The sequence below is a fragment of the Lissotriton vulgaris genome, chromosome 2_1 (genome assembly GCF_964263255.1).
Source record: "Lissotriton vulgaris chromosome 2_1, aLisVul1.2, whole genome shotgun sequence".
Lineage (NCBI taxonomy): Eukaryota > Metazoa > Chordata > Amphibia > Caudata > Salamandridae > Lissotriton > Lissotriton vulgaris.
Window position 1 is genome coordinate 1,970,994,309 of NC_141687.1, and position 19,866 is coordinate 1,971,014,174.

Below are 19,866 nucleotides of genomic sequence, written 5' to 3' on the forward strand. Positions count from 1 at the left end.
GTTCGAGGGCATTATGGTCGCTGTCTTCCCTTGGAATCACCTTAAAATCAATAATATGCGACCACAAAGCGAGTTGGACCAACATGTAGTCCAGTCTAGACTCCCTACCCACTCTATTAGATGTGCATTTGGGGGGGATGTTGGAGTTTATACGTCCATTGCACGCCCGCACACCATGTTTCAGGGTTAAGGCAGTGATCTGGACTGCAAGAGGGGTCCAAGCACTGGGGGGGGGGGGGGGGGGGGCTGACGTAGGGGGTACAGACCACACTGCATCCTCCTCTAGGGAAAGTCCATCCAGTAGGCCTAGGAGAGGCTCAAAATGGCAATTTAAGTCCCCTCCTACCAAAAAGGGTGTACCCTGGGGGATGTCGCTGAGGAAAACTGATAGTTCATCGATGGTACGCGACTCCTTTGTGATGTTTACCGGCCTAGAGTAAACGTTTACCACGGCCAGTCTGCTCAAGTTAGGCCACTCCAACAAGACCCCCAGAATATCCTCCGAGGCTGTGTCAAGTGATCTGGCTTTGCAACCCAGGTCGACTGCCACCCACGTTGCGAGACCTCCTGAGGGGCGCCCCTTTCCCCCACATTTCGCCGGGATGGAGAATGTTGCGAACCCTGGACGATAGACATCCTCTCTCGCCCAGGTTTCTTGAAACGTACATATCTCCATACCCTCTATAAATAAGCTCCAATCCAGGCAGTTCAATTTGTTCCCCAGGCCGGCCACATTCCACGATAATATCTTTAAAGAGAGTGATCTGTGATCCGCGGTTTTGAGTGGCGGAGTGCCCGTCTCACATAGACTTGGCAATAATTCCTGGTCGACATTAATATCTGTCAAAACGGATCGGGGCCCTACAATAATCAATTGAACCGCCTTGGTATTTTTTTGCAGGTCCTGGGGACTCTCCCCCTGGGAATTATCACAAAGTTCAGTGGGGTGGGTATTTTTCTTTTTTTGGGACCCCCCTATAAAAACTGTCAGTCGACCATGTCTAAGCAGCTATACCTGTTAAATGTCGTAAAGTGGGCAAAATGCTGAGGTCTGGAATGGTGGAAGGCTCCTCTCTCCCTGCCGACCCATCCTTCCCCCCCCCCCTCCTAGAATTTGTTTCCCATCCCACCTCCTCGTGTGTCCACTCCGTTGGTGGGTAGAAAAAGGATAGGGGTAGGGCCTGAATAGATGTCCCCTGGTCCGGATGCGACCATCTGCATATATGGGAGACGGTCCTGGGATCCCTAAAATTAATTAGGACTCTATCTCCGGTGATTGATTTCCTTGAGTTACCGAACCATGGGACTCTCCTTACCATAAGAACCTCGCTCGATACTCCATGGGGAAGAGGTCTGTATGTACTAAGCCAATTAACCACCTCATTTTTTAACGCAACAACAGGTTCTTTGTAGTCAGGTTTTATCTTGGGGACGCCAGCTAGAATGACTGTATATGGACTTGCCTCCGGTGGCAAGTTCACTGGCCTAATTTTTTTGGTGGTGACATGTACTCCCTGTGTAACTGTAGCTTTCCTCTGTGTTACTGGGAGGTACAGCGCAGTCAGTTGGCTGAGGTGTAGCAGTATGTGGAATGGGCTGCTGAATTTGAAATATTACGGGAGCTAAATTACCATCCTTCACTGGGGGATCTAATGTAGTCTTCTTGTTCTTAAGCTCCACCCCTCCTCTAGCTACCTTACTATCTTTTTTGTAAGTGTCCGCTAATTGCACCGTTGCTTTCTCTATAATCACAAGCCTGGCCTCAATCTTTATTAGGCGTGCTTCTAGGGGGCTTATTTGTAACTTCAAAAGGGTGCCAATATTGGACATAGTAATGTGAGCGCCAATGTTGGACATAGTAATGTCATCGTCGCCATTGGTTACATTTGGGCGAGGAGGGTTTACATTATCTAATGCCTGTGGGGATGAATTCATGATAGGTGGTGCCTGGGTATAATCCGGCTGTGTGGGTCCCTTATTGATTGAACCCTGTTTGTTGCCCACAATTACTGGGTTGCGCTTTGCAACTTTAGCCTTGCGCCCCCCTGGATTTTGTGCCCCTCTTTTCCTCTTTGGTATAGCTCCTTCTCTTTCCCCCTGTGTAGGATCGCTAGGTATACTGTTAGTGTCAACCGTGTTACCTATAGTGACAGAAGGTGTGGGGAGAGGGGGGTGTTCTTGGGACCTGGGTAGGGCTAGTAAACTTAACTCATCAGGACTACTCGCATTGCTGTCAGTATTGTGAAGGGTAAAATTGGTTATGTCAGACATGACTAACGTCCCACTGGCCCCATTTTCCCCATTATCTGGCTCAATACGTTCTAGTCTGTTTTCAGGTGTCCTAGTATGAGCTATAGGGCCTAAAGAGGATCTTTTTCACCCATTCAATTTCCTGGGATATCATTTCATCAATTTCATCAATCAGGACTGACCCCGCTTTAACAAAATAAGTATCCAGAGTACCTTTTGCTGGTCCGGCTGCCAGCGTGCTCTCTCTCCTTGTCTCTCTAGCAGTCATTATTCGATGATTAGGGAGGCAAAAGGAGATAGTGAGAAATGATAACCAGAGCAAAAGGGGATGGCCTAGTCCCGTCATTCTCGAACGGCCTCAAACGGCCCGCCCTTTGCCCGGGCTTAGCCTGCACTTCGTCCCGCGATGCGGGAGCCGCAGAATAGATTTATGCTTCCCAAGGATTGGGCGTTGGCCGGGGAGGCGGGGCGGGAAGAGGACCAGGTGCGGCCTGTCAAGGTGTTGCTTGGCCCCCTGGTCTTCGCAGTCCCGCGTCTCGCCCAGTGATTTTCCCGGCACTGGAATCCGTCTAGCAGCAGGAGTTCCAAAGGCAAAATCCAAGGGCTTCTTCAATCACGCCCGAGTCACAGTGCAGGTAGGGAAACGACAAATAGGCTGTGGCCCAAGCCTCGAGCGGAACCCGCGAAGCCGGGGCCGCGAAGCGCTTTCAGTGCGGGGGGGGGCGGGGCGGGAAGACGACCAGGTGCTGCCTGTCAAGGTGTTGCTTGGCCCCCTGGTCCTCACAGTCCCGCGTCTTGCCCGGTGATTTTTTCGGCACTGGAGTCCGTCTAGCAGGAGTTCTAAAGGCAAAATCCAAGGGCTTCTTCAATCACGCCCGAGTAAAAGTACGGGATGGGAAACGACAAACAAGCTGTGCCTCGAGCGACTTCACCCTGGTGGTTCAGGAAGTGTACTGTGCGTTTGTCAGCTGAATAGAGACTGTGATTTTAACATGCAGTATGCCATGTTATACCCGGCTCTGCTGAGAATATCCCATAAAAGAACAACGAAAATCTTCACTGAGCCACAGCAGGTGACTGGCCACCTAAAATAAACTTCGGTCTCCAAATGCCCAGAAACGCAGCATGGGATCCAACTGCTCACTTCTGGACTCTGACACAGATTCAGCAACTCCGACCCCATCAAGATCCTAGTAACCACTCCGAGATGCGAGTCGCAGAGGCCTGCCATCCACTGCAAGTTGATGGGTAGTTCTGGTGGTCGTATGGGGGACTATGCTGGTGAACAACCTGCCGTATGTTGATTGATAACACAGTGACCCAACATATTTGTTGACACTATGGCGGGGGATCCTTTGGCCGGGACTTCAGGACATGGCCATCACCATTTTGTAAAATCCAGGGTAAACCATTTATTTTCTATTGTTGTGTTGCATTTGTCTTTGGACACCCAAGCTATGTGCCTCAGGGGCTAAATAGTTCTAGATTTTGGGGCACTGGTGGGGTAGGTTACATATAGACTATTAAGTATGGGGGCTGGCATGGGTCAGGGAGGGTCACATTGTGGGGAATGTCCAGGATTGCTGTTACAACGCTCTGATGTACCACAAAACGGGTTATGTTTGATACACAGGAGACACTTCTGCAAAAACCTACATATCATATGACCCCCTTGACCAATGATGCACATAATCAAGAATAGTCAGTGGGTGTGAATATAATCAATCTGATTTTGATTTGATTGATTTTGAAATGTATATAGCACACAAATGCCCGAGGGAGTCTAGGGGCTATGCAGTAGATTGCCAGAAATAACAGACGAGAAACTTAGTTGGAGAACGGCCAGGTTTTTAGTGATTTTCTGAAGGATGGCAACGTAGGGCTGTTCTTGATGTCTATCGGGAGTGAGTTCCACAGTTTCACTGCCTAGAACAAAGCTTCTTCCTCCCCAGCGTGCCGTGATGAATCTGGGGATTTGGAGGAGTTTGCTCTGTGATGATCTTAAGTTTCTAGCGAATGGTAGCAGGCAACGTTTTGTTTTAGCAACAGAGGACCGTTCCCATGCAGAGCTTTGTAAGCTAAGCAAGGATTTGAAATCTATCCTCTTCTTCACTGGGAGCCAGTGAAGCTTTCTTGAACCTCGGGAGATCGATGATAAACTGTCTTTTCAACATGTTTGAGTCTAAGATGATGCCCAAAATCTTCACCTTCTTAACTGGGACTGGAAAATCTCCCAAGCAAGCAGGCTACCAGCTCTGCGACCAAAAAGATGTGTCTGAGCCCAGCAGGAGAACCTCTGTTTTACCTCCGTTCAGCTTTAGGCAGTTCATGCTCATCCACTGGTCTACCCGGGACATACATTTGCTAAAACGGTCCGCAGTTTCTTCCAAATTACATGAGATGAACACCACTAACTGTCGGTGTAGGAAACCACTGAGAAGCCAAACTGCCTAATGATATCAGCCAAGGGGGTCACATACATGTTGAACAATGTGGGGCTCAAGGAGGAGCCCTGCGACACCCCACATGGAAGTATAAAATGCTCTGAAAAGGAATCGCCAATCTGCACATATTGAAATCCTATTGTTCAAATATGATTTAATCAGTTTACGGGCAATCTGCCCACAATGCATTCAAACGTTTTAAATAACTTATAACTTATGCATTCTATTTTAGAGAAAACGTTTTTTTATATGCTGACTATCATTTATTGACCATGCTCTAGTGGGTTTCTACTCAGCGGTCCTTTTTACAATGAACTGATCAATTTTTAATTTGAATTGGTTTTTAACCAAACAATAAAGAATATACTCAGTTTAAGAGCAGTGTCCTTAACTCCTGCCTCAGTCTTTCGACTAGGATATCATGGTTAACGGTGTCAAAACCACTTACTTGGAATGTATGAGGGCTCAATAACCCCATTGTTGCATACCTACAGAGACTCGATGTCAATTAAGCACTTGACGCCCAGAAATAAGAAAATGTTAAGTAAATGGCAACTAGTCCCTACACTACATCATACTCCTACGCAAGGGCAGTATCCATTCTCTTTAAAGGTGGAACACCATTCCACCCGGTAACTAATCTAAGGGAGATTCATAATTCTGTGGGGGTGTTGGGACTGCAGCCTTTGATATGTGTGAACACATACAGCCCCACTACATACAACCCAGACCTTTATCGTACACTTTGGGGTCATATAAGAGCATAACACACAGGTTCATTAATATGGGGTGGAGATTTTAGCACAACAATGGACCAATGAGTACATAGGTCACACTGCCTAGCTAGAGGTCACATTAACTCAGCTGCGGCCCTCAACAACATCCTATCTTAATGTCACCATAAGAATATCTGGCGACTAAACAAATTGAACTAGGTACATTTTACTCAGAGGTGCATAATGTTGTTGAGGCTAGATTTCTGGATTGTAACTAAGGAGTTCAGTACATGGACAGTGGAAGTGATGTTCCGCATCTGTACATTATCTGTTCATTCGCCGGTGCTACTCCACTTTCAGCCCAGAGGCACTCCCTGCATGTCCAAACTGAGTCCCATGTTTAGAGAGGAACTCGCCCAAGGATTGGGCGTTCTTTCCTGGAAAATTAGGGGTTGGTTGACAAACTAACAACTGTATGGCAGGCCTTTAAGGTAATGATGAGAAATGAATCTCGATGCAACATGTTCTGCAAAGCTGTGCTCCCATCTAACCAGGTTGGAAGCTTAGATGAAGCAAGTGGACGCTAGGGTCTCTAATAACAATGCCCCGGATGTCCGGGAGGAATTGCGTTGTAAGGTTTTGTAATGAGACTGCAGAAAGAGAAGCCAATGACACGGGTAAATATGCCAGGGCATGTACATACTGTGAGGGGCTAGACCCAGGAAAGCCCTAGCCAACAATATTGGAAAGCCCTGGGCAGCTACAGACTCTTGATAGAGAGGTGTTCTTGGACTTCTTCGGGCATTGTATAGTTCACACAAGCAACACAATGCTAACAGTAAGGTACTTGGATAAAGTAATATTGGAGTGGCTAAGCAATGCCCAGAGGCAATTCCTGGCATATCCCATACCTTTGGGAGAAATCGCTGATTCCATTAAAGAACTGCCTGACAAAGCACCAGGCTTTGATGGTCTCCTTACTGAAATATATAAAATGTATATCGACCTAGTAGCGCCTTGCCTACATCATGTATATGGAAGCCCTTGGAGAGGAGTGGACTACTAGACTGTATGTGTGAAGCCATAAGCATCACTGTGCTTAAACCTAATAAACTGGATACTAATTGTGCCGCCCATAGACCGCTGTTGCTGATCAACTGCGAGGCCAAAATACTTGCAAAAATTTGAGCAGACCGACTTTTACCTTTGCTACTGAACCTGGCCCTTCCCGACTAAGCAGAGTTCATGCTGGGAAGATCAACCGCACATAACCTGCGAACACTCTTTGCCCTAATTCACCAGATTGCTCCATAAATGGAAACTGCCTCAATCTTCTTGGATGCCAGTAGGGCTTTTGATTCCCTTGAATGGGGACTTCTTGCTGACAACACTGCAACGTATGTATATTCCTCTCTCCTTCCTACAACTGGTTAAATTACTTTACACAAAACCAATAGTGAGACTATACTTGAAGGGGGAAGTCTCAGCGCCTATTGTGATTAACAGAGGAACCCAGCAGGGTTGTCCACTGTCTCTATAGCGCTGGAAACCCTTGCGTCTGCACTGTGCCAAAAATATAGCCTATTCTCTCTGAGATTTGGTGGAAGATTCCTTTGGCTCTCGCTATATGTGTGTGTGATGTTACTTTAAGCGTAGGTAACCCGTAAAGTGGGCTCCATCTTCTCAGAGAATTCATTTAATTTGGAGAAATCTTGTGACTCCAATTGGGAAAGGTAGAGCATTATTCCCCCTTTCACCTTGCACAGACAAATTCGAGCTGGATTAGCCATTCACTTGGGCAGGCTCTCCCATTAAATATTTCGGGAAATGGATTAATCTAGACACAGAGGCATTTCTAGCCTAAATTATGTAATTTCGAAGTTGAAGGATCAAAATGTCTAAAACTGCTGTTTATGGCAGGACGAATTGGATTAACAAAAATGGAAGTACTGCTTAAGTTTCTTTTCTGTTTTGTAAATGTAGACATCACACTGACCAAACACTTTATTTAAACTCTCCTCACTTCTGATGTGCCTCATTTGTGCGGGTTAACAACCACAAATAGCATGGACCACCCTAACACTGTCACATCATAAGGGAGTATTTGCCGTACCAAATATGGACTTTACTATCATAATGCTCAAGCTCACTTTGCCTATGACTTGCTTAAAACCCCCAAATATTTGCTCCATCTTGTTGTCAAACTGCGATAGCTTATCCAAAACATTTCACGTAACATTATGGAACAAAACTAACCACATCACGAGTGAAATAAACACTATACATGTGTGGGACAAGATTAGACAAAAGACCTTACCGCAGCTATACTCCAGCACAGCCACACTTTGGGTCATCCACTATTTAGTGCAACAGGGAAACCCAAAGCGTGCAGGCAACACAGATAAGCAATTCATTGAAATGGGTCAAATTGCCACACAACCCCATCCCACACTGTTGAATCCTCTACTTCAAAGACTTAAAATGATTAAAAAGAAACATATCCTTGCATTTCCACACAAACCTGACAAACCTGTCCCTCTTGAAATTTTAGTTGCTGCTAACAGTCCTAAAACAATGTAATCAATGTACTGCACTATACAGAAATCCTTTACTGGGAACATGTGTCTTGCTAGAACGGCATGGGAAAAGGATCTGAGCCAACAGATACCGAACGAGGTATGGTTGGATTACTGTGCGCAACAAGTGAACTACCTAGTGGCAGACTGTATCTAATACATTTCTGATTTCTACACAGTCTCTACTATATTCTCCAGAAGCTACACAAATGGGGACTGAGGGGCAATTCTGACTGATAAATGTGGCAGGGGAAAGGTAGACTTCATGCACTTGGCATGTCAATGTGAGCGGATCTAAAATTTATAGTCCCAGAATATATATTTATTGCAGATTGGCTCAAGGGTACAGCTATCCCTGCTCATCGCAATGCTGGGCTGGGTCCAGAAGACTCCCCACACTGACTGTAAATTTATTGCCCTTGCCTTGTTTGCCAAGAGATTAGTGGCTAACTAATTGAACCGAGGAAGTGAACTGACAAAAGAACTGTGGATACAAGAAACATTGTAGTGAGCAGATGGAACTGTACAATGAGGTGACACCGAAGCCCTCTGGGCAACGGCACATTTGGATACCATTTCAAAACGTTCTGCTTACTTCCAGCGATGCACAGATGGGCTGAACAATCGAAGGTCCACAGAGGATGTCACTTCTGGTTTACTAGCCTTTATGCTTATTGTTGGCAAAAATAACAATTGAAATGTATACTGTATCTTTATTGGTTACATGCAGTGTTGGACGTTGTATCTGTATCGATGTTGTATTGTACAGTACTGTAATTTAAATAAAAATCCGCAAACAAAGACTTCTGGGCTTCTCACCTCCAAGGGAAATTTCAAAGGCCACTTCAGTATCTCCTTTACATAAGTGGAAACATGCCTTTACTCGGGCACCGAATAGTAAAACAGCCACCAGATTCGACACAAGATCTCCCTGCCCCAATACTAACCCAGGTTCATACAGTCCTACATTGCTTATACAGTGTCATTCCAGAGTGTCTCTAATAGATTATATCATCTTTCAAAAGGTACTGGCAAGAGGTGTAGCAAAGCTTGATATACTTCTTAAGATACCTCAATTGTTTTAGAGATGCTACAGCCTAGAACCACACCAAACCCACTGTTACTCTTGGTCCAAGGACTTTTGGAGATGGCAGAGAACTTTTCCTCACTCCAGAAATTACGGCTGTAATACCACACCCACAAAAAAGTACAGACCCAAAACCTGATTCCATCATTATTACACCTGCGAGATGTAAACATCCTTCAGCCCCCGAGTCCACTTCACCTGAAAAGGAAAGCAAATGATTTGACATGACTGGGAAGGTGATGTGGAAAACTGCATCAGCACATCTTAAGAATGAGTGCTACTAGGAATATATCAGACATTTGGGAAGGAATGGAGTCTTTAACAGCAGACCTATTGAAGCTCAGACTTCCTACACATGGTAAATGAAGGGTTTCTGGTATATAATCCGGTAATCAGGGCAACTGGATATTGCCATAGTTTCTCAGTTAGAACTTCCTTCTTGAAACTGGAAACTCAGCTCAACTTGACTTTCGTATATACAGCTCTTTGATCAACATGCAGAGGTTGAGATGCTTCACATGGAAAACGAAATGGAGGCCCCGAAAATACATGGCCTGAAAAAACAGAAGCTGTTATAAATGGCACAGTCCTAAGGAACGTATTTTTTTCCAGCAGAGAGTGCAACCTCCAAGATGACCATAACCGCCTCAAAAACTAGGTCAAAACGCAAATGACAGAAGTAGCAAATAATTGACCCCGACAGAGCTCACATTTTAAGAAATAATGCAACTGCCACTAATACTCTTTCACCTCCCCAACAGTGACCTGCTCCTGTAAAGAGAGCGGTGGCATCTCACTTGGAAGCGTGGAAGTCTCAGATATGTACTGAACATGAACAAAAGAGACTGTCATCTGGTTAAAGGCAATTTTACCACCTATTCCACCAAAACCCAGGTACAATTACCAACTTTCCTTATTAGTAAAAAATCTCACATTCTATTGGCCAAAAGAACACTTGGAAAAATACTATCACAACAGGAAAAAAAGTCCATATATTTTCTAGACTCCAAGGAAGGTCAGTCAGTCCAATATCGCCAGATATTAGACCTACGATTTCACAACAAATGCGCACTCATTTTTCCTCACATCAAAAGCAACAATTGACACGGTTCATAGAACTGAGACATTCATTTTCACATTCCAGTTGCAAATCAGCACAAACTACTTGAGATTCCTTGTAAGAGAGGCTCACTGCCAGTATGCAGTCCTATTGCAGGGATTGTGTTTGGAAACAGAACTGTCTGGTACCACAGAACATCAAAATGTAGGGACTGAGTCACCATACCACATCAGTAGCTATGGGCCTAAATCTGACTAGCTCATTGTGCCTTAACTTTCTTTTAACTTTCCCAGAGTGACCGGTAAATTGGCACCCCACAACACAACTCTCTAGTCCCCAGGGGAAGCTAAGAAATGGATCACCCCCTTGCGTTTTCTCACTGATGCATGTCCATAATAAACAAAATAAAGAAACCAAGACACTTTCCAATATGTATTGAAACTATGGGGCTCTATCATGAAACAACTGTGTTGCAATTAGAAAGCATATACAACTGAGCAGAGTAATTGGCATTAAGAGTAAACTGTATACAATGAAACGCCCTACCATGGCAATTTATAAATCTGCCTAAGCCTTTCCTCACTATTTGAGCACTGACATATCAGATCTCTAGGAGTAGAACCAGCCCCCATACCTGGCATTTGTAGTTAGGTTTTCTGCATCTTAGGTTGGGCAAACTTACTGTGTCAATCCCAGAACCTTTCCTTTCTGCAAGAATCCTCCTCGGTTTTCATAAGGCACATCTGTGTATGTGATAAGAGGTACCTCACTTGAAAACAGCAGCTGTTCCACTGTGTTGTCTAAATGCCAGGCTATGTTGCTAACTTGTCACAGAAAAATAGGGCACTGTGTTCGACCTTGCACAAAATGTTCAGACTGAGTCCCAAAAAGGAACTGAATACACATGTGCAGCATATTTCTAAAATATTGTGTGGCATAAAAACAAATGTGCTGTGTATAAAGCATAGCAGCCTACAACGTGCAGTTAGGCTAAAATAAGGGAGAACTAAATGAGCCCTAATGGGAGCTCACGGCCCACCTACCCCCAGCTTTGTTGGGAAGGTAGCTAAGCAGCTAACTAGATAATGAAAACATAAAGCACAAGCTTTACGGAGTTACCTAACGGCTAGGGCGGTCGTCCTCGAAGCTGGGCAGCTGGGTTCGAGTCTCTGCAACACTGAACATTCTGTGATTGGGGGCAAATGACGTAATCTCCCCGTGCCTAACCAAAATAATTAATGTGTCCTCATGTAACGCAACTGGTGCTATGGAAAGGGCTCTGATACCAGATTTGGTTCAAGTTTGCGCTATATAAAACTCTGTAAAATAAAAATAAGCAAATTCATTGCTTTGCTAACTAGCATGTTACACATTAAAAATATGATACTAAAACTAAAATGTCAATTTTAAAAAATGTGGCCAAAGTAAGATGTATCTGAGGTATCAATGTTGTCTTCCATGAGTTCAATCGAAAGCGAATCCTAGATATATTCAGTCTCTGCATACTATGACACCACAGTTTCCCAGTTTAAATCATCCAGGGAACAGACCTGATCCTTGTTATCAGCTAATGCTGAGGAAGTATGCAGGCAACCTGGATTTGTTATTCGAGCCAAAGTTCAATATGTCATGTGCCAAAGCATCCCTCTTCTCTGAAGGTAGGGGCTTGTACCTCGCATTGTGCAGCAAACGCAAGCCAATGGAACAACTCCAAAAATGGGTCGTTAGTGGACTCAACAGGTTCTTGTCCACAGGAACCAGCATTTGCAGAGCCAGGCAAATATGCAGTGCCCTTTTGAAGAGGCAACATAGACAATGAAGCACAGTTTGGACACATGTAAACCAGACAGGTCGCAATGAATAAATGATCGACTTGTAGAGCGCGAACAAAGGCCCAAGATGCTCATAGCAGGAACCTGGGTAGGGGGAGGGAAATGTCAATCCTCTGAAAGATTAGAGGGCAAAGAGCCAGGTGTTTAATTATTTCCGAAATAGAGGATGTGACTCTAGATAAGAAATTGATGTAGGTATGGTGTTCGAATTTGGGTGCAGCCACAACAAAGGCTCTATCTCCACACTTTGCCCTCTTAAACCTAGGCACTACCAGCCAATTTTAGTTGGCAGATCGCGGCTGTCTGGCAGGGACAAAGCGTTAGAACAAGCGTTTCATTCCTTTTGGGCCTCAGTTAAAGAGTGTCTTGTGAGCCGTACATAGGGCATTAAACAGAATTCGCGTTTCTGTAGAAAGCCAATGCAGTTTTCGAATAGCAGCGGAGATTTAATGAAGTTTCGGAAAGTCTAAAATCAGTCTCGCTGCAGTATTCTGGACAAGTTTTAGCTTCTGAGTGGATCCCCTGTTAATGTCCAGATAGAGGGAATTGTAATGACCCTACCAAGACCTACATTCGTAGTTGAACTGGGAATCATCATGGCTAGTAGAGAGACAGGTCAAATATGCAGGAGGGTAGCTTGGTCATTAAGCTGGGGGGGAGGGGTGGGGGGCGGTGAGCTTCAGATGTCCCAACCATCACTTTGGCACATTGTTAAAATACATAATAGGTCAAGCAGGGTGTATGAGAGAGACCGAAGGGGCAGTGGAAAGGGAGAGGAATGTGAATTGGTAGGTGTACTAAGTGAGAGAAAGCACAATATTATAACCAACGTTCTTGAAGTATTTCCAAACCGAGTGAGGGAGACCGGGTGTGTGCGTTTTCGTCTGTGTAAAAATTCCTCCTGCTGAAATCAGACAGACACCTTACCCTAACCAGTTGAAAGCACCTGTACCGAACTATTTAATTCAAAATACATTTATTAGGGGAGTGTAACACCCCAAAGAGGTCCCATCCCTCCCCCCTGTGCAAATCTGAGGTAGTGGAGTCCTGGTGTGCTGGCGCATGAATGCGGATAACGTAATCTAGAAATGTGAGGCTTTATGGGCACCATGGCTACTTTATTTTAAATTTGTTTCACACCTGGTTCCCTCCCATTCCGCATCAAACTCAAGGCGAATCCACTGACTGGTACATTTTGTGCAAATAACAGATGTATCTACCTATAAGATATTTGATTTGATTATTGTGGGTTATGCTATCAACATATCGACGCTGAACTCTCCTGGACACACAGTGCTGTTTAAAGTAATGCTTTCGTGGAGAATAAAGAAAAATTATTTTCGTTAGAAAACATTGATAACTTTACAGTATTTTTTTCACTGCCCAGCGATGCTTATTTAAGCAAGACTTTACACCTAGGGGCAGATCAGACTTTTCCACATGACATGGTGGGATATTGTTCAGTAATTGGATCCCAACTTTGAATAAATCAAATTTAGATTTCTCAGGATTTACTTATGACATTTTCCACTGTAGAAAGCAGTATATTTTACGTTGGCATGCCCTCTTCGGGTGTGTATGTAATGCGCCTACTCCTAAAGGTGATAGAAAACCACGGTCATGTCCTCTTCTTCCCTGAGGAAATCGTGCAGAGCTAGGTTTCCTGTGTGCTGGTCTCTGGGTTATCTGTAAAATACTGGCATCAGAATTGAGTTGCTAATGCTGAAGTTGTTGCCTAAAAGATGTTGGCTCTGAGCACTGAAAATTAGTGATTGGAATTTAGTTTGACATTGGACTACAGAATCACCCTTAATCTTGTAGGCTTTTTTAAAAACATTAATTACACAATTTTTTTCTCTTTTTGCCCTAGGGAGTTGTATCATGGATTTCTAAAGGAGTGGATTGTTTGCCTGAAACATTTTAACGTGAAGTCTCATGTGATCAAGAGTTTTATAACACAGCAAACTTTCATTGCCATCGACAGTAAAATTTCACCCAAGAACATTCAACTGAGATGAAGGAAAGTCTGTTATGAATCAACAAATCTGTTTTATTTTATTTAAATAAATAAAAGTAATGCTAATTATACTAAATAAAATGTATTTATAAAACCACTGAGGGACTCCAAATAGCTGTATTAGTAAATGTATCTTAAAACAACTTTGAATCCAAAGATCACATTTGTCACTTCATAAATGACATTTTTCAAAGGTTTTTTACTCAAGAACCTCTAAACAGAATTTTAAAAGTGAGTAAATTGGGCAATGGTTTGCTGCATATGAGATAGCAATGGTGTCCCTGAGAAGGATTGGGGAGCAGGGTTGTGGGGACGCTTTGTGAGTGATGGTAGGGGTATCCTGTTGGACCTACCTGAGGAGAGCAGGATGGTGTATGCCCATATGTAAGAAGCTTTGACCCATTATGGTTTGACCCCAGAAATGTACAGGCAGAGATTTAGAACCTGTAAGAAGTTAGAGGGTACCACGTGGGTTGAATGTGTCTTTTTTCGGCAGAGCACTGGATCACTGGGTAAAAGGTAGCAAACTGGAACCTGGAGCAACTGTATGATTTGGTGCGTGGGAGCATTTGATTGATAGCAAGCTGACTAGTCCTAGGAAGCTTGCTGAGGAGGCGGACCGCTGGGTGAGCACCCGGGTCCGCAAAGGTTTTGTGGGAGACTTCGCCAGAGGTGGGCAGAGTCCCCACCAGAGGACTGAGGGGACAAGGGTAAGCCAAGGGAGTTCCAGAGAGGGCCCCAAAGTAATTCCCAAGGGAACCAAGCAGTGGTGTCCCAGCCTCCCTCTGAAAAGAAGCCAGTGTCCTCAACAGACACCTCAAAGCATGGTATAATGGCTGTTCTATCACAGATCAATGAGGAGGGACTAGAGCAACCGGTAGCCTTCCTAAGCAGGAGGTTACTACCCCGGTAACAGAGGTGGAGTGCAATTTAGCGTGAGGCATTTGCTGTGGTCTGGGCGCTGAAGCTGAGACCATACATGTTTGGGACTCCCTACCGGGTTCAGTCAGACCACAGGTCCCTTAGATGGTTGATGCATATGAGGGGTGAGAATCCAAAGTTCTTGAGGTGGTCCATTTCCCTACAGAGTATGGATTTCACGGTGGAACACCGCCCTTGTACAGAACACCCCAATGCGGACTGTCTGTCCAGATTTTTCCGCCTTAGTGATGAGAACTTCCAAGAGGGTGGTTAGTTCTCCCCACATTTCAGCTGGAGGGGACACATGTTAGAACTGGCAACATTTGCGCGGGTCTCCTTTCCTCTTTTCGCTTCCTATCTTTTATGTTGGGTGGATTTAGATGCTCTGGGTGCTGTGCCACTGCCAATCAGTGCCACAACGCAAATGCTCCCTGTGTAAAGATGACTGTATGAATTGGGATAATTAGAAGTTATCTCATTGGGTTTACCTGGCAGGCCCTAGTACAAGTGCACTGTGTGTGCCCAGGGCTGGTAGACCCAATACTGCTGGTGGGCCTGCAGCACTGATTTGCACTACCCACATAAGCAGCTTTTGAAGTATGTTTCAGACCTGCAATTACAGAGTCTACTGACAGTCCAGAACTGCCTTTGTAACTGTGAAGTGCACCCACTTTCCAGTCCTTGCACATTCCCTTCGTACCATGTAAGACTGGAAGAACATGCCTACGTCGGTGTAGCATGTTCTAATAGCGAGTTACCCTCCATTTCACTGTTTACTATTGTGAGGCTATCTGCTCTCATAGGATGTCAAGACGAAACTCTGTCCGAGTGAACAGGGGAAAGGACTTTGAAACTTTCACCAAGTTTGCTGAAGAAACTACCCGAGGGCCTGAATTGAGAGCGCCTCCTGCTGAAGTCTCAGGGACATTACACTTCACCCCGTCAGCCATCTGAATTCCTGTGCGAGGGATTCTACTTGGAGGTGAGGCTGAGGAATTTGCAATTACTTTCTTTATACCATGCGCATAATCGATAATTTATAATTAGCATGATGTATCTAAATGTTACCTTATATGTATGTAAACATTAGCATAAAACCATCTGCCATATTTTAGAACTCCATCTTGCACCACTCCCCGCTTTTTACACTTTCTTAGCCTGACTGGCGCCATTTTGTGGCTTTGCTGGAAGCCTTACACTAACAGACCGCACTCATCCTTTTTCCTCTGTCAGCGTTCTCCTGAGAAATAACCCAACTGTTGCAGAATTGCTGCTTCAGCTCGTTAGGCCTGCCAAGGTTGTAGGTAGCAGAGGAAGGCCCGATAAGCACATTCCAGGAGGGAGCGGGGTAGGCTGTGCCGGAGCCGGCAGAAGGGAGTCACCCATTCGACCTTGCTAAACTAAGATGAGCTAAACCAAGAGTTCTTTGTGTGCCTTATATGGTCTTTTCCTTTCTGCACCAACCTGTACCAGCTTGTATTTTTCCATGTTGGGCCATGATTTCGCCAATGCAACTGTATACATGTGATGTCTTGACAGTGTGCCAGCAGTCTTCTTGGTGGACCTCGTGGGGTTAGGTCGCAAGGAGCTCCTCTGGAAGAGTTTGTTTATTCTAATAAATGCTTGGACCTTCTACACTGCCAACTGACTGATTATTGGTAATGGGAATGGGATTGCTTATAGGAATAGCTATAATTGGGGGTTTGTAAATAATTTTCGGTACTTCAAGACCCCCGTCGAGTAATCCGGACCCTCTAATTCTACTGTGAGGAACGCAGAATGGTAACCCTTGTTAACTCTGTGTGGGCTGCCGCAGCTAAGAAAGCTGCTACGAGCCCGCCTAAATTTGAACCTTTAGAACCTTCCCTGAATTTTGTGTGGGCCACTGCAGTTAAGAGAGGGCGGTAGCCGCTTAGTGCCCGCCGTTGTGCGAACCTGGTCGAGATCATATTTTGTCCTGTGGGCCGCCGCAGCTAAGTGCTGCTGCCGCTAAGAGCCCGCACTTTTGCAAAATTTGCATCATTGTGATCCGTCCTGTGGGCCGCCACACCTAAGAGAGAGCTGCTGCCGCTATGTGCCCGCACCCTTGCCAACTTTGCATAATCGTAATTTGGCCTGTGGGCCGCCGCAGCTAAGAGCTGCTGCCGCTGAGTGCCCGCACCTTTGTCAACTTTGCATCATCGTGAGACGTCCAGTGGGCTGCTGCAGCTAAGAGCTGCTGCTACGGTGAGCCCACCAAGGAGCTGCACAACTAGAGTCAACACCGCCACCACGAGCCCGGGCCGCCGCAGCCACGTGCTGCTGCCGCTGAGAGCCCGCCTGTCCCAGAGTCATTGTGAGTGCACGCTGCGGACCACTGCAGCCAAGAGTTATGATTGCTGGGAGTCAGCTGGTCACTGCCTTCACTCCTTCAAGAAGCTGCGTGCGCAACGGGTCGTGTAGACCCAGGCCTTGAACTCAGTCAGTGCCACGTTCTGGTGAATAAGTTCTGGTGAACACATACCAAAAGAAGGGAAAGACCCACTCTTACCCAAAAACCATAGACCAATTTCACTAATTAATGTGGATTGTAAGCTCTACGCAAAAACTTTAGAAGAACGGTTGAATGTAGTCCTCCCAAAAATCATTTGCAACTCCCAACTTGGCTTCCTTAAAAGTCGGCTGTCTAACGACACCTGCTTGCTAACCCATATACTAGAACAGGCAAAGCAAAAAACTGTCCCGTGGATTTGCCATTGCCCTGGACGCAGAAAAGATGTTCGACCGAGTCTCATGGTCATTTCTACGACATTGTATGCTGTCCTTTAATCTCTGGAGCTTATTCACTAATAAGGCCATGGCGTTGTGCTCAGAACCCACCGCATGTATTGCGTTTAATCGAACCCTATCGGAGCCCTTTTCACTTGAGCACGGCACTAGACAAGGCTTTTCCCATTCCCTTCCCTATTTCTCCTAGCCGTTGAACCACTTATCCAGGACATTAAACAAAACCAGGACATAAAAGGAGTAACCTTCATAGACCTATAGGTGAAACTGGCCACATACGCGGACGACATTCTTATTGTCACGGAGGATCCATGCTCCTCTGTTACTGCTGTGATGCAAACCATAGAAACTTACTCGTCCTAATCCGGATACAAGCTGAATCGAGAAGTCCGAAGTCTAGCCCCTCAATATATACTGTACTAGTGAGCTTTTAGGTGACTCTGGCCTCGCCTAGCAACCGGGTTTTATTAAATATCTAGGGATAGCATTCGGCAGCGATGTCCTAGAATCTTTACAACAGAACGAAACCTTCACCTTAGAGAAAATGAAAAGCATTTAGATGCATGAGCCCCTAGATTCATAACCTGGTGGAGTAGAATCGAAACCATCAATATGATGGTTACTCCCCTAGTGAACTATCTAATAACCATGCTCCCTCTCACATTGCCGGAGGAATTCCATTGGAAGCTAGACCACCTCATTTCCTAGCAGACTTTAAGCTCTACCAAACAGCGTTCTTAACTAAACAAGGCTTGTACTGGTTCGCTCCTCCGGTTTGGCTAGAAATTGAGGGCGATGTTCAGCAACCTGGCCCCAGCAACCATACTCCCCTCCAAGCTCACAAACGTTCGCTGCTCAAAATCTATATTCAATAACCCGAAACAAGCTCTACTGACACTAGATAAAAAACCTTTGCTAAAGATACTGTTTTTCTATACCTACTTGATTTGTGTCCTTTTGTGGTGTAGTTAATGCCTGTGAGAAAGTGCCACCTTTCTTGCATTGGTATGCCCTCACTTTTTTCTTAACTGTTGATGTGCTTTGACTGAGTGTGCCCTGGGTTCCTGCCAACCAGGTACCCTGGGCCTGTGTTTCTTCCCTAAAACTGTGTTGAAACTAAAACCCAATTGGCATCTCTAGCCACCTGTCAGCCCCTAGTAAATGGTACCCAGGGCATGGTGACCCGAGAAGACCCAAGAGGGCTGCAGCACTTATTGTGCCACCCTCAGGGGCCCTGTACCCTGACACCCACACACTGCCTTTCCAGGCTGAGCGTCTAAGTACAGAACTAAACAAAGAGTCGACATGGCACACATCCCTGTGTGCAATGCCCACAGAACCCACTGCCCTGGCATACTTTAGTCACCCCTCTAGCTGGGTGCCCTATGCCAGAGGTGTGGGCACAGGTGCATGAGCCCTGTGCCTCTACAGTACCCAGGGCCATCCTTGGGCACTGTTCCGCAGAACCCTAATGGCTACACTGAAGACTGACAAGTTTGGGACACCACTTCTCAGCACATTAAACCTACACTGATGCCAGTGTGGGATTTAATGTAAAATACACCAGAAGGCATCTTGGAGATGCCCCCTGAAAACCTAACCTACAATCCACGCCTGAGCTGAGTGGCTGCAGAGGCTGCCACACAGCAGACATGTTGCTGGACCCCTGGGTGAAGAGCCCCCAGCTCTCCTGGGCCTGCAACAATGCACATCCTAGGCAAGGTGCTAGGTCTCCTCCCCCAGGATGGGCAGGGGAAAGATTCAGCGCCTCTGTGAGCTTCTCCAGACCATTTGCTGTACTCAGCAACTGGCCCCTACTGGTTCTAACCCCCACTCTGGCGGGAAACCCTACGTCAGGAAGGGGGGTGTGCCAGCCTGAGCCAACCCCACCCCTCAGATGGGAGAGGCGAGGTGAAGCACGAACCCGGGCTCCGGCCATCTTGAAGATGGGGAGCCCTACCCAATCACAGCTAGGCTCCTGCCCCCCTCCCACAGGAGGAGCAGGCTAGGGGGTGTACCCTCCCCAAGACTGGGACCTATTGGTCCCTGCCCTTGCCCTTCCTATAACGCCCCTAAATTTAGTATATAGGGGAGCCCTGAACCTTCCTTCCTCAGATCCTGATACAAAAAGAAGAAAGAAGATCAAGAAGACCCACCGTGCAGCTGCTAACAGGATGACAACAACTGACTTGGCCCC

General features: G+C 45.8%; 1 protein-coding gene across 1 annotated transcript in view; it reads left to right on the forward strand.

Moving 5' to 3' along the window:
* Window positions 1-14,135, forward strand: part of LOC147733581 (protein regulator of cytokinesis 1-like) — an 863,550-nt gene extending 849,415 nt beyond the window's left edge. The window contains exon 14 of the mRNA XM_086958987.1: window positions 13,836-14,135. The gene's annotated coding sequence lies outside the window, so the exon portion shown is untranslated. The remainder of the gene's footprint in view (window positions 1-13,835) is intronic.
* Window positions 14,136-19,866: the final 5,731 nt, after the last annotated feature.